Below are 22,727 nucleotides of genomic sequence, written 5' to 3'. Positions count from 1 at the left end.
TGGTAACCACCACATTACCTTCCCTGGATGATAAAACGTTGTATTGAGAAGATGACGTGATTGTATCCTTCCTGGTTAAATATTCCCCCGGTGGTAAATAATCCCCTGATTGAATCTCCGGGTAGAAACTGCAGTGAAGAGTACATCAGCCTAAGGAGTCACTTAGCTCAGCGTAGACACTCAGCGTATTAATTACCTGAGTGGATTCCCGAAATTAATCTATACCCGGATATTCACGACTTACACCGTGAAAGTAATCCGCGATGGTCTAACCACTCAAATGGAGTGTCGAGTAGTACGGCAATGACGGTGTGAGGATTGGATATTTTCAGGAGGCAGGTCGCGTGTAAGCTCTTTTGAAAACAGTAAATGATCTATTGAATGCAATTTTTTCGATCACTGTAATTCCAGAGAGGAAAATACTATAGTATCACATTTTCTTTAAAAAATACGCGGATCAGTAATGGAGTTCATTATATTATAAATTTGGTGCGAATTTTGGGTATTCCCTCAGGCTATGAGTGGTTTCACCCCACCATATATCCACCTCAACAGCAAGCCCATATCGATGGCTAAGTTCTAACAACACGTACCTCAAAAATAGCAACTTTTCAGGAGAGCCGAAAAACGATCAATTTTTTCTAATTGTACGCCAAAATCAAAAACCAAAAATTCATAAAACTGAAATAGAAGCATACATTTGCCAACAAAGGTTAGTTTTTTGCTTGAATTTTATTTTTAACATTATTACATTTTCTTTAAGATGCCGGTGTCAAACCGGCCAAATTTTGAGATACGTGTTGTAAGAACTTGGCCATCGATATATTGTCATAAACATGTTAAATTACAAATTTTTAGGCTTGGAGATGAAAAATTTTCTAGCTCAATCTTTCTTCTTGGTTGATTTTTTGACATGAGCCACTTTGCCGTTTATAAAACGGATTATCAGTTTTTATTTTCACCTTATTTTCTCGATTACGATCAGAAAGTAATGGCTTTGATGTCGTATTAATAATCCACTAGCGCTTAAATGCAAAATAAGGGTTTTTTAATTATCAGCATACCACTGAAGGAGAAGCATGGTTTACTCTCATCGCGCCTCAGTGACGTTGATGTATCAAAATGTTAAAATATGACTTTGAATATATATATCTGTCAGTCAAAAAGTATGTATTTTAAGAGAAGAAGTAGGTGTTATACATTCTTGTTTTCCGGTAAAATTGTCATCTATCGCAGCTGTAAACTTATTTTAGTGTGCCCGAATTTTTTTGTATCCTGTTATTTCGCCACCTTAAATTTTTGAAGCGGAGATAACTCTCAATTTGTTTTTTATGTTGGGATTAATGGCAAACATATTTATTTCTTCCCCCATGTTATATTTAACGTTGTGACACAGTACTTTCCAAGATGGCAATATATTTTTAAATATATGATCTAAGAGCGTAGTAGCCTAGTGGATAGAACGCTCGGCTGTTGATCGAGGGGTCAAGGGTTCAAATCCCGGATGAAGCCTTTGAACGGCCCCAAATCCTGGAAGTGCGAGGTGGTCTAGGTTAAGGATCTGGTCCCTCTATCTTGAATATGAAATGAACACGCCTGTGTTAGTTTGTCGTGGACTTCACTGTGGCCTATTCAAAGCGAACTTCGGTTTGAATCACAAAACGATGGTCTACCTTCCAAAATATTTCGTCTCAGAACAAGAAATAATCTTGCATTCAACATAGCCAACAATCATGTTTAATACAGCAGCCCGAGCGCGGATTCGCATACAAGACTCCTCCCCACCCCATACAAGACGGAACGGCGACCTCCAAACAAGGGCTCAACCCCTGCGAACTTGTCCTTCGTCGCTCCATTTTTTTTCGTCCCCTCCCCCCTCCGTCATCCCTCCCTTCTAAACAGTTTCCTTCTTCTTCCACAGGTGGCGCCCGGAGCTGTTCTCAACGACGACCCTTTCACGCATCTCTCCCGCGGAGGGTGGCCCACGTGAGGGAGGAGAACAGCCTCCTCCCACCTGTCGTCCCCCGACGCCGCACGCATCGCCACCGTCTTCTTTTTTTTTTAATTTCGCGACGAGATCGCTGCTCGTCTTGTAAGCTATAAGGTGAAAGAAGAGGATAGGAGGCTCTCGCTCCCGTTTCGTGTCGAGCTACCAGCTGCTGACTGCTTCCTCTTGAGGAACTTTGTTTTTTTTAAGTCGAGGTATCCCCTCCGGAGGTATCTCTTGAGATTTCTCCCATAGTGCCCAGTGGAGAGTTTTGGGAGTGACTTAAGTTGGAGTGTAATATAATGGGTGCATGTGGCCCCGTTGGTGGCGGCTGGGGAGGCCGCAGCCGCCGCCCCCACCGCCCGCTGGACTTCCGGGGGCCGCAGGCGGAGGCGGGGGTGCGGGGGTGGGACGATGCGTCGAGGCGCTTGGGGGCGCCAGTTTAGGCGCAGGCCCCGCGCCCCAACTCAGCGCGAGAGCGTCCGAGGAAGCGCCCTTCGTCTTCGAGAGGCAGTGCGCTCCTCAACGCACGTACTCGGAAGAGGGAGACGACACCGCGCAGGTAAGGAATATGGATTAACACATGGTCTTATGCAGGGGCGCAGCTAGGAATTAAGGATGGGGGGAGGGGGAGTTTAAGGTGCAACTAAGGGTGAGGGTGTGTGTGAGGGTACGGAATACCCACCAGGATAAGCGGCAGGTGCGATATTAATGAATTGCGGAATTTTAAGATAAATGGTTCAAAATGGTGAGTTTTACGGCTTTCTGAGTGATATTTTATTAATCATTACACTATTCTATTAGTAATATCAATCCAATTAAGTAAAACGAGCGTGCTGCGCCCGCTCCCAGCGGGCTTCCCCCGCTCTTTTCAATGCAGGTCTACGGAGGGATAGGCGCGTTTCTAATTAAAAAAAGGCAGGGTCTTATGTACAAATTTGATTAGAATGTTAATGTACAAACTGAGGTCAGAGGACCTCTTTAAACACAACATTGGATTATTAAATTGGAGGGGGGTATATCCCCCTTAGACCTCCCCCACTGCTGTTATATATTTAAATTATTTATGTGAAATGTACTACGTTTTATGATTCAGCATGAAGGAATTTCACGAAGTCACGCCTCAGACTATCCATTTTTGTGATGCTGTTTAATTCTAACCTAATCCGTATATTAGTTTATTTTTTAAGCTGGTATAAGTAATCCCACTTGTTGGAAGAGACGGGTGCGAATCGTAATTCAATTACCCACACCTACTCTCTGTAAATAAGATGCATAGTATGATAATAGTAAAACTAGAAGGATAATGAAGGGATATTTCCAGTTTTACGTCGTCGAAAAAATTGCTTTTCCAAAAGACTTAATCCTTTTTTATGCTGGTAGGAAATGTATTTTACTACATTTTGACACTATTACCACTCAGTGTAGCAATTTGACCACAGAACGTTATGAGAAATCTGGTTTATGAATGCACTACCAAAATATTTGAAATGACAACTTAAGTAGACCGCGGGAGCGACGCTTCTAAATATCATCGAAGTCGCAAGCGGATATTTTTCTGGGTATAAATGGGTTAATGCATGTCGGATCGAAACTTTAGCATTCTCCCCAGTTTGAAATCAGATGTCCTTATGAGGAAAAAGGATGCAGAAAAACTTATTTTTGCATAATTTTACCTTTTTTCATCATGAATGGGGAAGCATGGTAGCGTAGTGGGTAGAGCGGTATGCTGCTCACCATACGTTTACGGGTTGAAATCCCTAGAGGAACCCTTGGACAAATCCTCGAAATACGAGGTGGCCCAAGGGTGTATCGTTATTCAAAATCTTGCTTTAAATGTATTTAGTCATACATTTGGTGGCAAACGGGTGACAGCTCACTCATTTTATGCCATATTTTCAACAGGAGATAGGGGTGATTTTTCAACCTATGTAGCACGGAGAAGGCATTCGGCACCACTGCCGCAGACAAGTTATATGCCCTTGAGCTCGTAAACAAATGATTGAGTAACGGAAAGGGAGAAACTAATAGCAACATAACTAATATTTGGTTTCATTTTCGAATTAATTAGACTGTAGTACAATAGAATAGACATATATTAATATTTTCACAACTTTTTTAACGGAAACTGTTCCCGTTTTTTAGGGTGATCGAGAAAATCACCAACACAGGTACACGAAATACATAAAAGTTGGAAACTGAGAGCATATTAAGCAAAGATGTTTTTTCTATACTGCTCTTAATTTCGTATAAAAGTTAATGACTCGTTTTAACTGTAGAGTCATAGAAGCTGGTGCTTAGCTCGACCACTCTAAAAAGGGTATTTTTCCCGTTATGACTGAGATAATAGTATTGAAACGCGTTTCAAATATTAAAATGCGGCAAAATAAAATGCAGTGCCTAAAGAAGAGGTTACTCTGTTTCGAAATGCGGATGGTGCCTATTTGACATATTTAGAGAACCTAACTAACAATAAGCGTAATATTTTTATTTTCCATAAATGATATTACAAGGGCAGCTTGGAGTTAAGAGGATTCCTCACTCAGTGATTTAACTCGTAGGTTGGCATGGATAGGTGAGGGTAGAACTCTCCCTGGACACTTTGTCTGACGTGTTACATCACAATCGTGGTAGACCTTTGATCCTAAATGTGCTGATTTGATTTTGATAATTCATTTTGCATTTCACTCGGTTAATCTACTTTTAATTCGGGATTTTGCCGACCACACATCACATCACCTTTTACTGATATTTTGGCGGCGCCAAATGTGAAAATGAGAGCGCGTATTTAGGAAAGAAGCGATTAATAACGGATCATCTCCCAGTAACACTTGTGACTGGATTTGCATTAAAACTCAAAACGGTTGCATCACGATGTACAAGTCGTCCCAGCTGCGTTATTTCATGTTTTAAATGTTCAAGTTGAAAGAATATAACGAGATGTAAAAGTTAATACTTTTTCGATAGTTCCTCCGCAACAAAATCCTTTTTACATTCTGCGATAACGCCGATTAAAAACAAATGAAAAAATGCATCACACGAGTATTTACTGCATTCTTTATATTTCAAAGATTTGTTTTCTCTCAAGATCACCCATTTTTTGCTCGATTTTTTTTATTTTAAGTACCAAACTTCCATGTCATTTACAACACGAATTCGATTTTTTGAATCTTTGAAGCTTTTATTGGAAAAATATTTTTTCAATATAGATTTCGGTCCCCAGGTCTATTCCATTATTACCTATTTAATTCTGGGTGGTGGGCAGTAAACGTTTGTTGGAAGTAATAGTTTGGATAATTAAAATAATTGATTGCATGTGATGTATTTATTCAGATCACTGATTCTGAAGCTGCGATAGAATTCTCAAAATTTCAAACCATGAAAACAGAATTTTTTTAATGCATTTAAATAATTTATTCGGTAGAATATTTTTCAGTTACGCAAACTTGTTACTGGATGGTGCAACAATTTTATGATTCGATCAAATAGACTATAAATAAAGCTACAGTTGCTGGTGGTGTCCTCCTTTGGCCTCGAGTTTCAAATAGTGAGTGATGTCAACTAGAAAATATCTAGAATATCCTATCCACAAATTGGCGAGCAAAATTCATGATCGGTCGAATTTGATTACCACTTAACGAATCAGATTGGAAAAAGTAATTTTATTTTACATTGCTTCACCAGGTACTTTGGTTATCGAGTCGCCCTTGGAAGCCATAGAGCGAAAGATATTTTTTTCTTAAGTAATTACTGAGTAATTCCATGTAAACGTGCATTCGTTCACCTTATGTACAGCTTGCATCAAATAACGTCGAATATTTTGCAAAAAAAAACCTCCAAAGCATTCGCGTTATACTTGAAAAATTAGGCTATTGGCGATTTTGATGTGGGCCTGCGAAATGATTTCTACCTCCGCATCTCATTGGATTAAATCGTACCCCATTGACTAACAAAATGTCTTCACCCCTCACGAGTCCAATCGTTGGGCTAACTTAACTACGGTTGCTCATTCATGCGCCCCCTATCCCGTTTTTCACCGCATATCCACCGATGGCCCTTCTCCAGGACGCTGCCCCTGCTGTGGCGTTTCCGCCCTGCCTGCAAACCGTCGCATTTTGGTCAATTTCCAATGCAAAGCAAGGAAAGGCGGCCAGGGGATTCGGGAATGAGTTCAGGAAGCCCTTGCTTTTGAAACCTCTCTCACGCGGGCGTCGAAATGTCTGGCCTTCCAAGCCCGGCGTCGTCGGCCGCCGATGAATGTGGATGAGGCTGGTCTCCGTCGATTATAATCTTCAAAAGGGAGCCCAGTTACCGAGGAGCATCGCGGACATTAGCATCCCCAAAAACTGAGCCCGTGGGTGGCATGCGATGGAACTGGCCCGAGGGTGCTGAATATGCCGTCCGAAAACGTGTCGGCGATCTCTTTTCCTTTACATTATTCAACGTTTCGGAAAACGCAGCCGAGTTGTATGAACTTCTATAAGGGCTCCCACAAGGGCAGAAGAAATTCATTGCCAATTCTGCAGTGCTTTTAATAAAATCAGCATTGATGTAAGAATGGGAACTTTGTCTAAAATATAAACAATATTTACAAAACTCAGGATGGTATGATATTTGGAGGAGGCGACCGACAGCTGAGGTCATTTGCACCATGAGGGAAGGGTATGGAAGGAAGGGTGGAGAGAAACCTGGCGTCGGTATTAGCCTGCTCTTAACGAAAGGCGCCAAGGGGACCACGGCTTAACGTCCCATCCGACGGACGGAGTGTAGCGCATGAAATGTCCTCCACACAACAATCAAGCAGGGGTTAGGCAGTCTCTGAAAATTCTCTGCCACTGCCGGGTTTCGAACCCTGGCCCACCGGGTGGGAAGCCAACACTCCAGCCACCACACCAACCTGATCCCCCAAACTCAGAATGTTTTTCGTGCTTCCTCTCGGGTTATAAACTTCATCGTCGCCAATTTTTCGTAGAGCGCGTTGCTCATGACCATGAGGGCAGTCTGACGCAGCGGTCGAACAAACGGGCTCATATACGATTGTCCAGAGATCAAGCCAGATGTAAATGCTGGACGCTTCTGATAATTGGGTTCCATGAATGGCTGAGTTGGAACGCTTGGTCTCAGTTAAAACATTTTTTCCACTTTATAAATACAATTTACTGTTGGATGCATCAAAATTTTCAAATTTTTAATGATCTTTTCGGCAAAACATATAAAAACGTTTGAAAAGTAACTTATATTTTCACCGTTCCGTCAAAAAGACGTTGGGTATAGGTTGTAAATATAGGTTGTCAATTTGTACATTGTAGTGAGCATTCAGGCAACAATTATAAAAGCGTAAAAAATGTGTGTGTAATAGAGATCGTTAGTTATAAAAAATTGATGTAACACTATACATTTTTTTCATACCTTGAAGATGGTGGAGGAGTTCGTCCGTGACCTTTTGATGGGTTTTGAGAATTTTTTGGAAGCAATTCCCCATCAAGACTTTTTACCTTTTTCCCGCGAAAAATTTGTGTTGAATAGTTATATTAAAATGATAGGTGTGCGTCAGCATCAAATTAAAGGGAGGCTGAGAATATTTTGCAACATTAACAGCCCATTTGATACCTTTATTCCATCAATTGAAGTACCTATTTTGCTTTAATATAACAAAGGAGAGGTGGAAGTTATAGTTGGACCGCATATTGAGGGGTGAGAGGATTCAAAAGAACGTGGTGGGAAAAAAATCGTGAAAGGTGTTAAAGAAACGTAATACATAGATGAGGTAAAAACCTTTTCCATTCTTTTTGACTAAATATGGCTAATTTCATGGCATAAAGGCGCTGATATTTTTAAGTCAAACTTAGGCAATATTTTATACCGTCTCTTTCTACGGGCAGATGAAAATTAGTGCCTCGTTACGACATAATGTGACGACTTCCCGGGATCAAATTGCATTCTTCTTGATCCTTCTTGACAGCCCTAGCAGGTGCGGGGCTAGGGGCGAACCTTCAGTGCGGGGCCCTTCACTTAAAATATTAAACTCTATACCCCATCTACAAACTCGAGCATTTTGAATTCCTACCACTCTCTGGCTAAGTATGTGTTCCCCTCCCAATTTCAGACTTCGTAATTACGCCGTTATGATACCATCATTTTTCAAAATATTATTTTTTGTCTAGCACGGACTTAACAATACAGTAATAGTTGAAATTGCGTTTTCTAAACTATCGTATATTTTTTTTCACGAACGCGGGGCCCCCCAAAGCGCGGGGCTTCTTGACCTGGATTTGAACCAAATAGAAGCGTTCCTTTGCATCATGCAGCATTCATTTAATTAAAGAGCTTTTTTATCCCTCAGGAATTCGAGGTTTATGTCATAGGCTAAGAAAAATGTGTGTAATACTGAGCGGATAGGGGGTTTTGAAAACAGGGTAGAATTTTGGGTAAACGAGGGAGAGGAAGGGAAAGAATGGTATTTTTAGATGTAATGAAAGGGCCTTATTATAAATTGAAAAAGGAAGTCAAATGGAGAGATGACGGAATGTCTCTTAAAAATTCTATGCAAATCTACCTTAATCGGTAGGTAGACTACTTCAATAATAATCTTAAGTACTTAGAGTAATATCCGGTTTTCAGCATGATCAGGTGTTGATCAGTTGGTCATCAAGAGGGCTGCAGGTTCTAGTGGGTGCATTATACTAGAGGTGCGAGGAGTATGGCATGAGGATAAATCACAAGAAAACGAAGGTTAGGTGGTTTTATAGAGCATTAAAGTAGTTGGGAAACTTAAACAGATAGAGCGATTCAAGTATTTGGGCAGCAAATTAGAGAAAAGTGGATAGAGAAGGAAGGACATCAGGTTGAGAATTTTGTTTGGAAAGGAAGCGTTCATAAACAGGTTATGGAAGGATGGTTATTTAAGAGTTTAAAGGAAAGGCAAGTGAAGAGTCTGATGTGGAGTGTTGCGCTTTACGGTGCGAGAAAATGGGCACTGAGGAAGGAGGATGAGAAAATACCAGAGGTATTCGAGATGTGGGTGTGGAGAAGAATGGAGAAGGTGAAGTTGACGGAAGTTGGAGGAAGAACGGCGAAGTTCCGGTCATTTTCCCTGATTATTCAATAACTTGTTTGAAACAACGTCTGAGAATCTTACTACTGTTGTGTATGACTCGCTCTCGTATATATCAATACAGTAAACACCTACACGGCCAGGAACAACAAGAATTTTAGGATTAAAGTGTAACGCATTCATTTTTTTCAGCGTAGTATGGTTATTTGCACGAATAAAGGACTACATGAAAAATGGCCTCATGGACTTTCAAGAGATGATACGCCGAGAAACTACAGCGGCATCACAAGTAAACCACAGAAGCTTTATTACCTTTACAGCAACATCTATCGGGAGGAAGTATCCCCTTGAACGTAGAGGTGAACCTATTATGAATTTAACTGACTTATTTGCCCCAAAACTCCAACACTTCACGTACCTTTGATGAAATCAAAATAGAAACTCATAAAAAAAGGAGCTTGAAGGAGAAACACCCGTCGAAGTTCATGGTCGCCGTTTTTCTTTATTTACCGAGTTAATTTCCTGTGTGGTTTTCGTCGGGCGAATTGAATTATCGCCGCAAATGCTTTTTGCGAGGGAAGAGTGCCAGAAGACTTCTTAAATACTCCGTAGAATCCTACTTTAATCGGTTGAAGACTAATAAATAGTGGAACTATATACAATGCGCCAAAGTTATTTTTACTTGCAAATATAAGAATAAAAAGGCGTTTAACTTGTAGCTAATAAATTCGTATGTGTTGAGTTGTATGTCAGCGTATGGTTAATTTTCCTACAGCTGCATTCTGAAAGGTGTCAAATCTCAATTTAGTTAATTACCTAGGAACACCCTGGGTGAGATCCAAGCCTAGATATTTCACAGATGACTGAAGTTAATGAGAAAGCGAGGTCAGGACAGGGGTAAGGCCTCGTTTCGTTACACTGACCTATAAATTTGACTTTCACTCACTGGAAGACGAATCTGTTGATAAACTCTCTCCTGCCCTTACTCTCTTTTAGGTTAAGATCCAATAAAGCCCTTTGCAATATGCGTAAGGTATGTAGATGCTTTAAAAAAAGAATGTGGTCATAGAAAGTCCCTCACTCACACTAGTTACTCATGCCAATGGCTGGAAGGAAACACTACTGTGGTGATGGCAAATGAATATAGGTGAATAGAAATAAATAGTAAAAGTATTCACAGAAACTTACTTTACATATGTTGTTAGCTATTCTGGCAGATATTGTGATAGATATAATCTGGGGTCGTATACTCGGCATCCTTAAAAAAAACAACTTAATGAAGTTGAACTTAGAATTTACTCCGAGGGCACTAGATCAATGGTTATTTGTAGAAAAATTTTGCTAGTATTACAATCAGAAGCAAAATGTCAAATAAATTTAGTGTTTACTTTGCAATTCGCTCAATAATGTTTAAAAAATCTAAAAAAAATACCAAAAACCAGCCATATTTCCTGCGATATGAGAAAATTATTCGCTGAAATACTAATATTGAGTCTTTTAAAATTTGGCCGCCAAGGCTGGATTTTTAGGAAAATTAGAAAAAAATGCTTGCTCTTTAAATGTGGATTTGAATTAAAATTACCGAAGACGATTACCATTCCGAGATCTTAAGTCGTTATTTAGAGGAAAACAAAACTCGTTAAACATGTCATATGATACAGCCCTCAGCTGCGAATGATATTTTTGAAGTAAAGTTTTTCTGTCCGGAATTTTCATGTTCGGGTGTACCACGGAATGAATGAGAACTATTGCATGGATTGAAAGAATCTGGAATGGACATAAATAAGGCTGAACATAATGACGAGCTATTGAAATCCATCCCTTTGTTAGTACTCCGTCTCATACTTCGTCCTGACTCGAAACATAGATGGTGCTTTTACGGAATTATTTTATTTTATTCCTAGCATAGTTTCACAACTTTTGGTAGAAATGTACCAAATAGCAAATAGTATTCACATAAATGGACATCAAAACAGCATTCCATACTACAGTTCACACATCAACACATGGGGAAAAATGTGATTTACCAAATATCAGAGCGTACCATTTCAAGATAAGAATTCAGGCGATCCATTTCTTTTGTCACTAAGTTTGGTTATCGTTTAAATTAGTATTGCAGAAAAAATACGTATCTGTTCAATGTAAATTCCATCTCGCATTACCTATCTTTGAATAAATCGTATCATTATTCGTCATAAGCATAGAACTTTTGAGTAGCACTTATGCCACGAGGCTATAGTCCTACGAATTTCTTGACCAATGCTACAAATTGAAGGATATCATCTGCTATCTGGATAATTCTGCTAAATACCTTGGTAGCTTTAGCTAAATTTGAAGGTATAAAAAGATACTACGAGAACAGCCCACCCATTCATTGAGTGCAAAAAAGAAAGATCACGCAGTGATGTAACAGAAACCTAAGCGTTATTAGTGCTAGGATTTGCTAAAGTCCATTGACTCTGTAATTGGTCTTTTCTCTAAAAACTAATCTCATTTCATTCAATCATATTTTTTGATGTTCGCGCTCATGTGCAAGCTATGTAATGAATGTTGTGTGCAATGAAAAAAATGACATTTTAGGAAGAAGACTCGAATCGATGGGATGAAGCAAGATAGCATTCATGAGTTTGGACCGCCCTATCTCGTGAGGTATTCTGGGAAAATTACACTTTACGGCTTTAACCCAATTTGAGGGTGCCGGGTGCAAATAGCAAAGTGCCGGTAGGCAAAAAATGAATACTGTCGTGGATGGCGAAGGCTCTCTCATGGAAATGTGGCCGATTTAGTTCCTTGGCTCTGAATTCTACCACGCTTGGGGAATGTTTTCTCGGGCTAGTAAGGTCGATATAATCATTTTAGTCAATGTGCCACCGTTGGTGAAACATTTTACTAGCTCATATTACCACTTCGTACTCAAATAGAGTACGAAATGGTAATATGAGTGTGGGGATGGGATTATTTGAATAAATGAACGAGAAAGAAGAAGAAAGGGAAAAAATAAATCAATTCAAAACAGGCGGCAAAAAAGCTTCAAATATATTTACTTATGTTGATATATAGCGGAAGTCAGAATCGGTAGGGTATAGTATTTTGAGGAGGTAACCGAAATCTAAGGTTATATGCTCAATGAGGGAAGGGTATAGCGAAATCCTTGCTCTTAACGAAAGAAGCCAAGGGGATCACGGCTTAACGTCCCATTCGACGGTCGGAGTGCTGTACTTTAAGTACACTCCACGAAGCACTCAAGATGTTACACATAGCTTTAAAATGACTTAGCCACTAACTATGTATCCTTATACTAAGTAATTCTGCCATATGAGTTATATTTTCCCCGAAAATACTAATGTTTATGGCTGCATAGCAACCTGGAAAACAAAGTAATTCACCTGGAAATCTCAAGTATTTTTTTTCTCTAACAGTGGCCACCTTGAGTAGTATCTTATCAGGCAGTTTTTGATAAATCTCTGCAATCGCCAGGGTTTGAATCCGGACCCACAGGGTAGGAAGCCAACGCACTAGCCACCACACCTATCCGATCCTCGGAAAATAGAATCACTGCACCCAGTGTTCCTTAAATATTTGGCTTAATTCGTTGCTTCGCTTTAAACGAAATGGAAATACATACGATAATTTACAATATCATTTGACCTCATGAGCAACTAATAGATTTTTACGAGCTGCCAGGACTTAATGTGCTCAGATTTTTACGAACCTTCCGTATTAACGCTCATTTATATCCCATGTGCTACCAGACGGAATACTCTGTGCCTGTATTCATGTTAATAACGATATTAATTTCCAATTTTGACAATTTGTCACTTGCATGCCAGTCTTCATTCAATTAGATGACTTAATACGCTTTCCTACGAAGTTATCATCAAAACGGTTCCTGGCATTCATCATATCATTAAAGCAGTTCTCCTGTCATTCCCGTGAAATTCAGATTAAAGAAATGAAAAGATAGTTACGTAGATGGGAGTTTGTCTTGTCACCCTTCCTCGTAAATTTTCATTTTTTCGCCTTTTTTATTTCAGGATCAGTTACGTCATAATCTGGTGCCTTATGGTAGGCTTACATCGACGATAAATGATTAGAAAAATCTCTTAGTATCGTTTTAGTACGGATTGGAAATTTTAATCAGGTACTTCTTTCCGCGCATCCAATAAAATGAAGTCTGAGATAGTGTTAGCATAACAATGCAACCTAATGCATATTTTTTTCGTAACGAACGAGGTAAAATCCTTTCTAAATTTTCTTAGCAGCACCTGATCCTTCACAACTTTGAACAAACGCCTTATTTTCCTCGCTCGATAAATTTTGGCTGTCTTAATGAGAGGACGCTTATGAAAGAAGCGAAATTCAAGTAAAGTACGACAGTTTACACATTCTAAGGCCCCGCTCACCGTAAAAGTCGGAAATCACCTCCGTTATCTCATTTAACAAGGTCGAAGCAATAAACTGTTAAGTTTTGGAGCATAATATGGGTAAGGTTTCAGACCAGAATCAGCTTCCTCGACGGCGTGTATCTGCCGGCCGAATGCCTAAAGTAAATATTCAACTCACACAAAATCTTTGAGCTTAATTAAACGAGATCTTTGAGCGAGTATCATCAATGTGATTGCGCAATCTCACCCATTTTTAGATGTTTTCAGGCAACTATAATCACACGTTTTCGTCCGACCTTAATTATTTAATGTCTTTAAAAATCTAGAGCATTAAATAAAATGTCCAAAAGTCTGGATGCACAAGAAAAACCGTTATCATCGTAACTGCGAAGTGTGTCCAAAAAAAATGTTTGCGTTGCCATAGCTCAGTAACTAAGGAATTGCGACCCCATTTTTATGGGCCAAAATTGCTTAAAATTGTCTCCCCTAACACCTCCTGAAGTGTTGCATTATCCTCCTGAAACAATCTGTATGTTATGATTAAAATATTTTGCTCTTTTTCTCTTCCGTTGTAATTAAATAATCTGGTTTTATAATAAGTATGAATTTTCGTACTTTTCTCACGTTTAATTCACGCTGGTGTCATCAGCTTTTAGTGGTGATCATCTTGTCAGTTGGAAGACGCATAACGTTTCCGATATTTTTTTCCACGAAAGATAATGTTTCATAATAGGAGAACTAAGACGAGAGATTCTGTGAAAAACGATCTGTAATTGAAATTCATCCTAATGTCAAATTTTACATCTCCACACTAGATATGATGTAAAAAATATTTTCTGAGACTTTGGAAACCTTCAGTGGTGTAAGTATTCAAAATTATGTGAGAGTACGTTTCGAAATAATTACAAAAATTAAATAAGTCAAATATGATCAATTAAATGATGTTGCACTCTTTGTAGGAAGTGCACATTCCAAAATTAAACCTATTCCTCCTCTTCTTATTTTTAACCGTAGGCCTTTTTTCCAAACTTCCCCAATTTCCATTCTTCCTCTCCAGTTGAAATAACTTTAATCCTTTAAATTATTGTATCCATTATTTGCAAAATGGGCTGTTGATGATACAAGTGAATGTAATACCAAGGATTTTGAACTAGGTTAATCCAAGAGGAGCCGTAACATTTACATTTAAAATTGCCTAAAATACTTCGAAAAACTTGACATTTACGTTATGACGCTCTCTTTTTTGTAATGTGCAAATAGGACAATTGTACTTTCCGCGTTTGGCATATTCAACGTGGTTTCCACCCCCTGATGATAGTGAACGATCTTTCTATTTATAGTTGGTTGCCTGTCTCATAGGCACATCTTAATTCGTGTGCTCCTCGTATTATCTCGCTAATTTTTGCAGATCCACATTGATATCAGGCTATAACACTGATTTCTTCATTACTCGTATGGTGCATTTTACACCAGATGTTCACTAATCTTGGCGCTTGGTTGAAATTGACTCATTACGCGCTGTTTTCTCATCGAGAAGGTTATGATGAGATGTGTTTCCACTTTCCCGGAGACCGAACACACTCTCTTTCCTACGGTTCATATCTCGGTCTTAAAACGGGCCCACGTTATCGGCAAATAAAATCCTCTTCACTCTCGTCCATTCGGTCATTATATACGCTCGGCAATTATGACAAAAAATATGTCCGCAACGTCGTGCGCGAGGCCGTAATTTTCATCGTCCAACGTAGTTTCCCTCGTGGGTTTCCCAGCCTCGATGTCGTCAAAACGAAGGTGAAATTAAGGGGTTGCTGTCTGGAAAGGAGGGAAGAGAGAGAAAGAGTAATGTAATGGGAGACAGTATGCGTGGGGTTGGGAGTGGTCGCTTATTTAGGCCTCTTTACTCTCCTCCCTCCCCCATTGGCTGGGAGGCGTGTGAAGGCATATGATAGGGAGGGGAGGGGCGTAAAACGGAGGTAAGCAATCTCTTTAAGTCCTCAGAGCTCTTTATAATCCAAGGCGAGGTAATCAAGGCGCATTCAGCAGGGAGAGGATAACGGTGACAATTCCTTCCTCGTTAGCTCTCCTCGACACTGAATTAGGGTCTGATTCCTCGTGGGATACATCCACATCTAAATAATGCCCTCTAGGGTGTTTGGCAGGGAGTGATCAATCATTAGCATGCAAGAGGACCTCCACATGTACACCACACGGTCATAAAAATATTGAGCGTATAAACAAAATATATACGTCCACATTCATGCAAAGGCAAAACTTGCCCACGGTTGGTAATTCCTTGGGAAATTCCCTTCCTGGGAAAACCCATGCAAAGTTAGAAAAATGGAGGAATAAAAGCATGCAATGAGTCGACCTAGCCATTGACGCCATTAGTTTTATTTATCGAGGCACCGCAGGGAGCCTTAATAGTACGAAGAAAGATTGACATTTTATGTCTCTCTGTTTTGCAGTCGATTCATGGTTATGGTTTGAGGAAGGTTTGCATGGAGGTTTGAAGAAGTATTCCGGCCGTCTTCCCTCCATGCATGACCTTCCCTCTCAGAAACATAGGGCAGGTTATGAAGGATGTAAAAGGGAAGAAATACGTCGCTATGAAAAGGCTAGCGGGTAGGAGAGAGAAACGGAGAGCTGCGTCAAACCAATCTTGGGATTGTTGACTAATGATGATGATTTCGATTATGTATTAAGGGTGGAGATAAATGCTAATAACTACACCCTTGAACTTAATGATCCAGCACCTATGAAATAAGATAAACACATCTGAAAACAAGTGCGATTCTTTGTGATGATACTGAACATGTCCTTAAATATTTTGAAATAGCTATTAAAAAAATACATTCAAAGGCCATTTAATTGCCTATGGTTTTCCCGAAATACTATCTAATGGAACACCTAAACAGATTCTAAGGAAGTTTCTCATCCACCCATTATGACCGTATCCACCCCCTATGGGGGCTGCTTTTCAGTCAGCAATAAAATATTCAGATTGCTGCAAGCGTCTCACAAATCCTATAATACATCCACGGCCTTAACTGGGTGCATGATGTTGAGGGACAATGTTGAGGGACAAGTGGATGGCAAGAATGAAGCAAGACGACATCGAATAAAACACACGTAGCAAGTAAAGAAGAATATGAAAGAGAATGAATACGTTTGTGTGAATACATAAGCTTACAGGATAATTGGGTGAATTATTTATTAAGGTAGGTTTCCATGGAGTACTTAAGAAGCCTCCCCTTCCTTCATGAACATCACTCTACAATTCATAATGAGACCTATTCACTTTCATTCTATCAAAAAATCCTATTCTATTCATTTCATTCCCTCGTTTACCAAACGTTCTACCCCCTAACACTGTTTTTAACATCCCCTCCTCGCTCAGTACTCGCTCCATCCATACTTACTGTCTCCTGCGTATCTCATCTAGAAGCTGGCTCTCCTCACCCACTATGTCAAGCACTTCGTCGTTCCTCCTCCTCTCCTTCCACTTTACCTTAATTATACTTCTCCATTCTTCTTAACACCTACATCTCGAACGCCCACAGTCTTCTCTTCCTCCTTATTAATTCTCCATGTTTCCGCACCGTGAATCGCTACACTCTAGATCAGACTCTTAACTAGCCTTTTCTTTAAACTCATGCATAACGATTCTCGCATGACCTCTTTGGCAAATTTAAAATAAATAACAATATTTTCGTTTCCTCCTTCTTCTGTTAACCTTTAAGTTCCCTCCATGGCTTTTACTTCATGTTTCACCCCATCCCAATTGCCTCCGGGGGGATCTGAACTCTTCATCCAAATCTTTATTTACTTTTTAACCTGCAAGCCGACTCAATAGGCGAGTGGCTGGGGATATTAGGACACCAGCCGTTACCAAATAAAAAGGAAATACTCCAACAAAGTTCCACATAAAATTTATTAATGTCCTTGATTTTTCGTTAAAAAATCGAATTCTCATACCTCGCTATTCGGTAAAATATCTCTATTATTTTATGGTTTCTGTATGACATGGAAATATAGTTAGCTTCTAGTTTGATGTTCTCCGTGCCACTCTTAAAGATATCTATTCCCATTTACTCAACCATTCTAATTGTAAGCCCATCTAGTCTCTAGCGGCTCCCATCCTATTTCGCGTAGAAGCTGAGTATCTATTTTTCTTCTTTCGTAGCAGTTTTTAACGAATCACGCATCTTTCCTTTGTATTTTATTAAGTTCACGGATTAAGAATTTCTGCTCCTTTCCCTTACGACCCTATAAGATTCCGACGTTGAGTTTTCATTGTTTAGGGCTCCATTATTATCTTCGCGGGCGTTCTATCTTCTGAATGAACTCCCATTCTTCCCCTTCCGCATCGTCTGCGGCCGTCGTCTCCGCGGCGTCAGCGCGTCTGGACGCCTTCAGGGCGTGAAGGTCACACCAGTTCACCTTTTTTCCTTTGCGAGACTGTCTTTTCTGCAAAGGGGATGGGAGGATATAAAGGAATAGTACGGAAATTTTAATGCAGCGGCAACGGTGTCGTTGAAATATGGACAGCATTTTTATCAATTATTTCATTTGTTACCCCCACCTATTATTCTGTTCAAATAACCCAAAGAATATTCCATAAATTGTTGCCTTTGATTGGAGGTGGGTCATGCCACATATTATACAACGCCAACTTTGAAATTCAAAATTATTTACCTTCGCCTAGAGCTAATTTAAAATTATATAGTTTACAGTATATTATTTATTTCATGATTGTTTTTTATTAGAAAGATTCACTTTCATCTTACATTTTTGATGCCTTGGTATGAAATCACATAAATGCCAGAGTGAGATAAAAAATTTGAAGGTAACATATGTTATCCACTCATTAAATGCTCTTGACCTAAGAATTTATAATGATCTGTGGACTTGTATATTTTTACAATTCCCCTTACTTTAGACTCACCGTGGTTGGCAATCTATAGTTGGATTTATTGCTTTTAAACCATCGCAACGAAAGTTGTCTCTGTCTTGGAAGGTTACTCGGCTCAACAACCGTATCACATGGCTGTCGATGTTTCTATAACCGAGTCGGATGTGTCTTCAGGACATGACTTCCAACGTTCGATAACACTGTCGTCAGACCAGAATATGGGTACCGAAAAGTCTGAAGCCATGTCGGCATTTTTCTCATCCTTCTTTATTCGCCCCATATATACTATTCGAGGTCTTCCAATTCCGTTCTTGTCATTTACTTGTCTCTCGACGGTTGTCTTCATCAAGCATCAAGTCTCATGATATAGCCGATAAGATTGGTCCGTATTTTTATTAAGGTTTTCACGAGCCTTCTCTTTTCTCTTACTCCTCATCGCTAACTCATTCGTTCGATTCATATGATCCTCATCATTCATTTGCAGCACCACATTTCGAAAGCCTTAACCCTTGACAGATACACTACTGTGATTATCCATGCCTCATTTCCATTGAAAAGAAAATATAAATTATGATAAATTCTTGCGTGTGTATAAGTTTGAAATTTCCGCCTTAAGTAGATTATCTTTTTTGAGGAGTACTCTCTACGCCTGGACTGCTCTACTGATAATTTCTTTCTTGATTCTTCCATCGCTAGTTATTTTGCTTCCCAAATGAACACTATTAAGTCACCTCTTTCAGTTTATGTTTGCCTACATTAATGCCAGTCTTGACTTCTTCTTGTTAACAAAACTTTTATGTTCTTGGCGCAATGAGTCACTCTTATGTTAAAATTCATTATGTTATAATAATATTAATAATAATGTTAAAATTTATATACAGCATTAATAATTAAATATGAGTCACTCTACCCCTCTTCTTGCATGTTAGCATTTCGCTTCCATTTTGAAAAACTCTGAGAGGCCCTTAATTTAAAATATGAGTCAGTCTATCACACCTCTTGCATCTTCGCATTCTTTCGAAATCCTTCCTAGAATCATGATTCAACCCGGTTCAGCATGGTGGGAATGTGTGTATAAGACATTGTTAATGGATCTTCTGTTCCTTTACCTGTGTGCGTTTGTCGAGCTTGAATGCTCGGACGAGTTCGTCTCCACCCTTTCTAGAGAGAAACAGCGTGAGGTGGTGAGGAAGAGCCCCCTCCAATTCGCATATCATCCCCGCGCTCCGCGTTCCTCCATGTCAGTCGACCGAGGAAGAACTAACTTCCTCGAGCTGCGGTGCTCTTTTTCACAATGGTTTACGTCTGAGGAGTTTGGTGCGCCAAACGACCCGTGCGCCACGTGCGGGAATTGCGTCTTCCTGCGGAACTAAACCTCCCCCATCTATCCGCCTTACACGGTCGTCGCGTGATGACATTGTGAACCTTGGGATTCCTGAGTACCCACCCGGTTCAAGTGAGAACGGGGATATCCTTGAGTATTTTCAAGGAGAAAAAAAAATGAGAACCAAGGTCCTCATATTCTGCGGAACTTAAACGCGTTTTTCTGAATGAAATAGCGGTAGTTGCTACGTAAGTGGCTATCATAATTGATTTTTATTTTTCGTCGTCAGTAATAGATATTTTCATGCAATTTCACCATACTGTGTATGTAATGAATATTTGCACTGAATAAGCTAATTAATTAGTTCAGAATGATTTTCATCTCAAAAAATTAATTTAACCTTCACCAATGTCGTTTCAAATTATACACTTTAAGTTCATACCTATTTTTGAAGTTTTAAATAACTCTCTTATAAATTAAAGAAATGCACTAAATACCCTGTCTTTATCATGATTTATTAATTTCTTATAAATATCTACAATACTAGTCAGAGCAATATATGTCTATCTGTATAAAAGTTTAATATCCGTCGGCACATACATGTTGGCAACGATTTTTTGGGAGCTAAAAATCATTTTTCTGAAATCGCCACGCATATGTCTCTGAGATTGAGTCTTCAGGTTTAAACGTTTGAGATAAGTTTTCGATAGCACCTGTGCGTTGAGAATGAATTCATTTTATGTCGAGTTACACCGAATATTTGGCAATTCAGTCACTTCATAAGCCTACAGCGATTCGCGCAAAAGGTCTTTTTAGCTTTGAAACTTTAGCTTAATGGCTTTGCTGACACACGCTTCTGCAATAGTATGCGTCACTTCTCCGGCTGACGATGTTTCTGAAATGGAAGAAGAAACGTTGGCCATTCTTACTGACGTGGGTAAACTATCTTTTGGATATTGAACACCACCCGTGAAAGTTTTTATAATCTCATCATACTTCGAATCGGTTCGTAGCTCGTATCCGTTTACGTTCGGTTCGTATGCCATCTCATTTCGGAGTCCTTCGTGCGCCTCTAATACTAGCAGTGAAACTCTTGCGCAGAGAGGAGCACGGTGTACGACGATGCGATTACGCGGCAGAGAGTGCTGTCGAGGCTCATAATCAGAATTCATTGCGATGCGCGAGTGCTTACCTGACTGACTCGGGCCTGCAGGCGGACGGATGAACAACAGCGGGAGTCGCCCGGGGGAACGGGCGCTGTCCATCGGGAATAATGAAAAGAGATAGAGTAGGCAGCGCGCGCAGGGAGATGGGAGCATGTGTATGGGTAGATTAGTGCATTTGGAGCACGGGGCATGTTCCTCTTTTGTTCAGACCGAGCGATCGATGAACGGTTGACTCTTTCGCACTGCATGCGTAACTCTTGACGCAGGCAGTTATCGATAATTAAATCTCTCCTACTTCGGTGGAAAAGTTTTGATAGATTTTCCACGTTATAGGGTGAATTCTTCCATTTTCAAAAGCTCTATATACGTTCATTAATAACAAAAAGTTTACGAGAAGCTGGTCATGCAATAGTTTTAATGAAAGGGTAGTGAAGAGTCTGGTATGGAGCGTAGCGAAATGGATAAGGAGAAGTAGACGTAAAGGAGGAGGAACGACGAAGTGCTGGACATGGTGGGTGAGTAGAGGCAGCTTCTAGATGAGATACGGTGGAGACAGTAAGTATGGATGGAGCGAGTACTGAGCGAGGAGGGGATGTAGAAAACAGTGTTAGGGGGTAGAATGTTTGGTAAACGAGGGAGAGAAATGAAGGGAATAGGATTTTTTTTATAGAATGAAAGTGAATATGCCTCATTATGAATTGTAGAGTGATGTTAATGAAGGAAGGAGAGGCTTCTTAAGTACTCCATGGAAACCTACCTAAATAAATAATCTACCCAATTATACTGTAGGCTTATACGTTCACACCTACGTATTCCTTCTCTTTCATATCCTTCTTTACTTGCTTCATTTATTTATTTACGTTAGGTAATTTAATAATCACCTCATATAATATTACGGGAGCCAGCATGGGAAGCAGAACGCTTCATGGTCACCTTTTCTTCACCTCTATAATGTATTTTATGGCATTGAAAAAATAGCATTCCCAAAAACCCAAGGGGTGAGCGGTGTAAAAATACTATTTTTTTATAGAGGGACAAGAATTTTGAATTTTTTTAATTACCTAGGATCAGAAGCATATCCATACTATAATAGCTATTGTTCAATTCATGATGGAATAACGTTAGGGACTGTAGTTACCATTGCATGTTAGCAGATAGCAGATACTTCATTTAATTTCATAGGGTATGAGAGTATTCGTTCATAATAGTAAATATAACTACCTACTACTAATTTGCTAAAAGTAAGAGAATTAAGTTAATAATTTAGTTTAAAAAAAATAAAATCAAGTTGTTACTGAAACCTCGGCGTATAGGACCTCTCCTGGTAATCCGATATAAGATATTTTTCAATTGAAACATAGGACGAGGGACTGGGTTGGTGTGGTGCCAAGAGTTCTGGTTTTCCACCCTGTTGGTCTGGATTCAATTCCCAGCGGTGGAAGCGATATTATTGGATCCACCCGATCCCTTCCTGAGTGCCTTGGGGATAGCACTTTGAATGCAGTACTCCGTCCGTCGGATGGGACGTTAAGCCATGGTCCCTTGGCACCTCTCGTTAAGAGAAGTCCAATGCCGACGCCAGATTTCTCTCCTCCATCCCTCATTGCGTAAAAGACCTTAGTTTACGGTCACCTCCTCCAAATACCGTATCAACATATATAACGAGAGGGCTATTTTTATTGCTATTTTCATTCCATGCAGCGGCATGTCATTGTAACGACGGCTCGCCCTCTGTATTCCTCCCCTGTACCTCGCCCTCTATCTGTAACGAGTCTCGTCCCCGTGGACCACATCCCCGATTTCCGTCGTCGCATTCCCGCGAAGTCCTTTTCAATGGCTGTTGCAATGCCGTCGGGATGGCGATCTCACTTTTTTGCTTCCTTTCGTTTCTGGATCGAT

General features: G+C 39.9%; 1 protein-coding gene across 2 annotated transcripts in view; it reads left to right on the top strand.

Annotated features, from left to right (window-relative positions):
* Nucleotides 1-22,727, top strand: part of LOC124154553 (cGMP-specific 3',5'-cyclic phosphodiesterase-like) — a 304,329-nt gene that overhangs the window by 121,413 nt on the left and 160,189 nt on the right. For both annotated transcript variants that reach the window (XM_046528364.1, XM_046528363.1), the window contains exon 3: nt 1,922-2,549. The gene's annotated coding sequence lies outside the window, so the exon portion shown is untranslated. The remainder of the gene's footprint in view (nt 1-1,921; nt 2,550-22,727) is intronic.

This window comes from Ischnura elegans, chromosome 2, assembly GCF_921293095.1.
Source record: "Ischnura elegans chromosome 2, ioIscEleg1.1, whole genome shotgun sequence".
Taxonomy (NCBI): Eukaryota; Metazoa; Arthropoda; class Insecta; order Odonata; family Coenagrionidae; genus Ischnura; species Ischnura elegans.
This window is presented reverse-complemented; position numbering and strand designations above follow the sequence as displayed.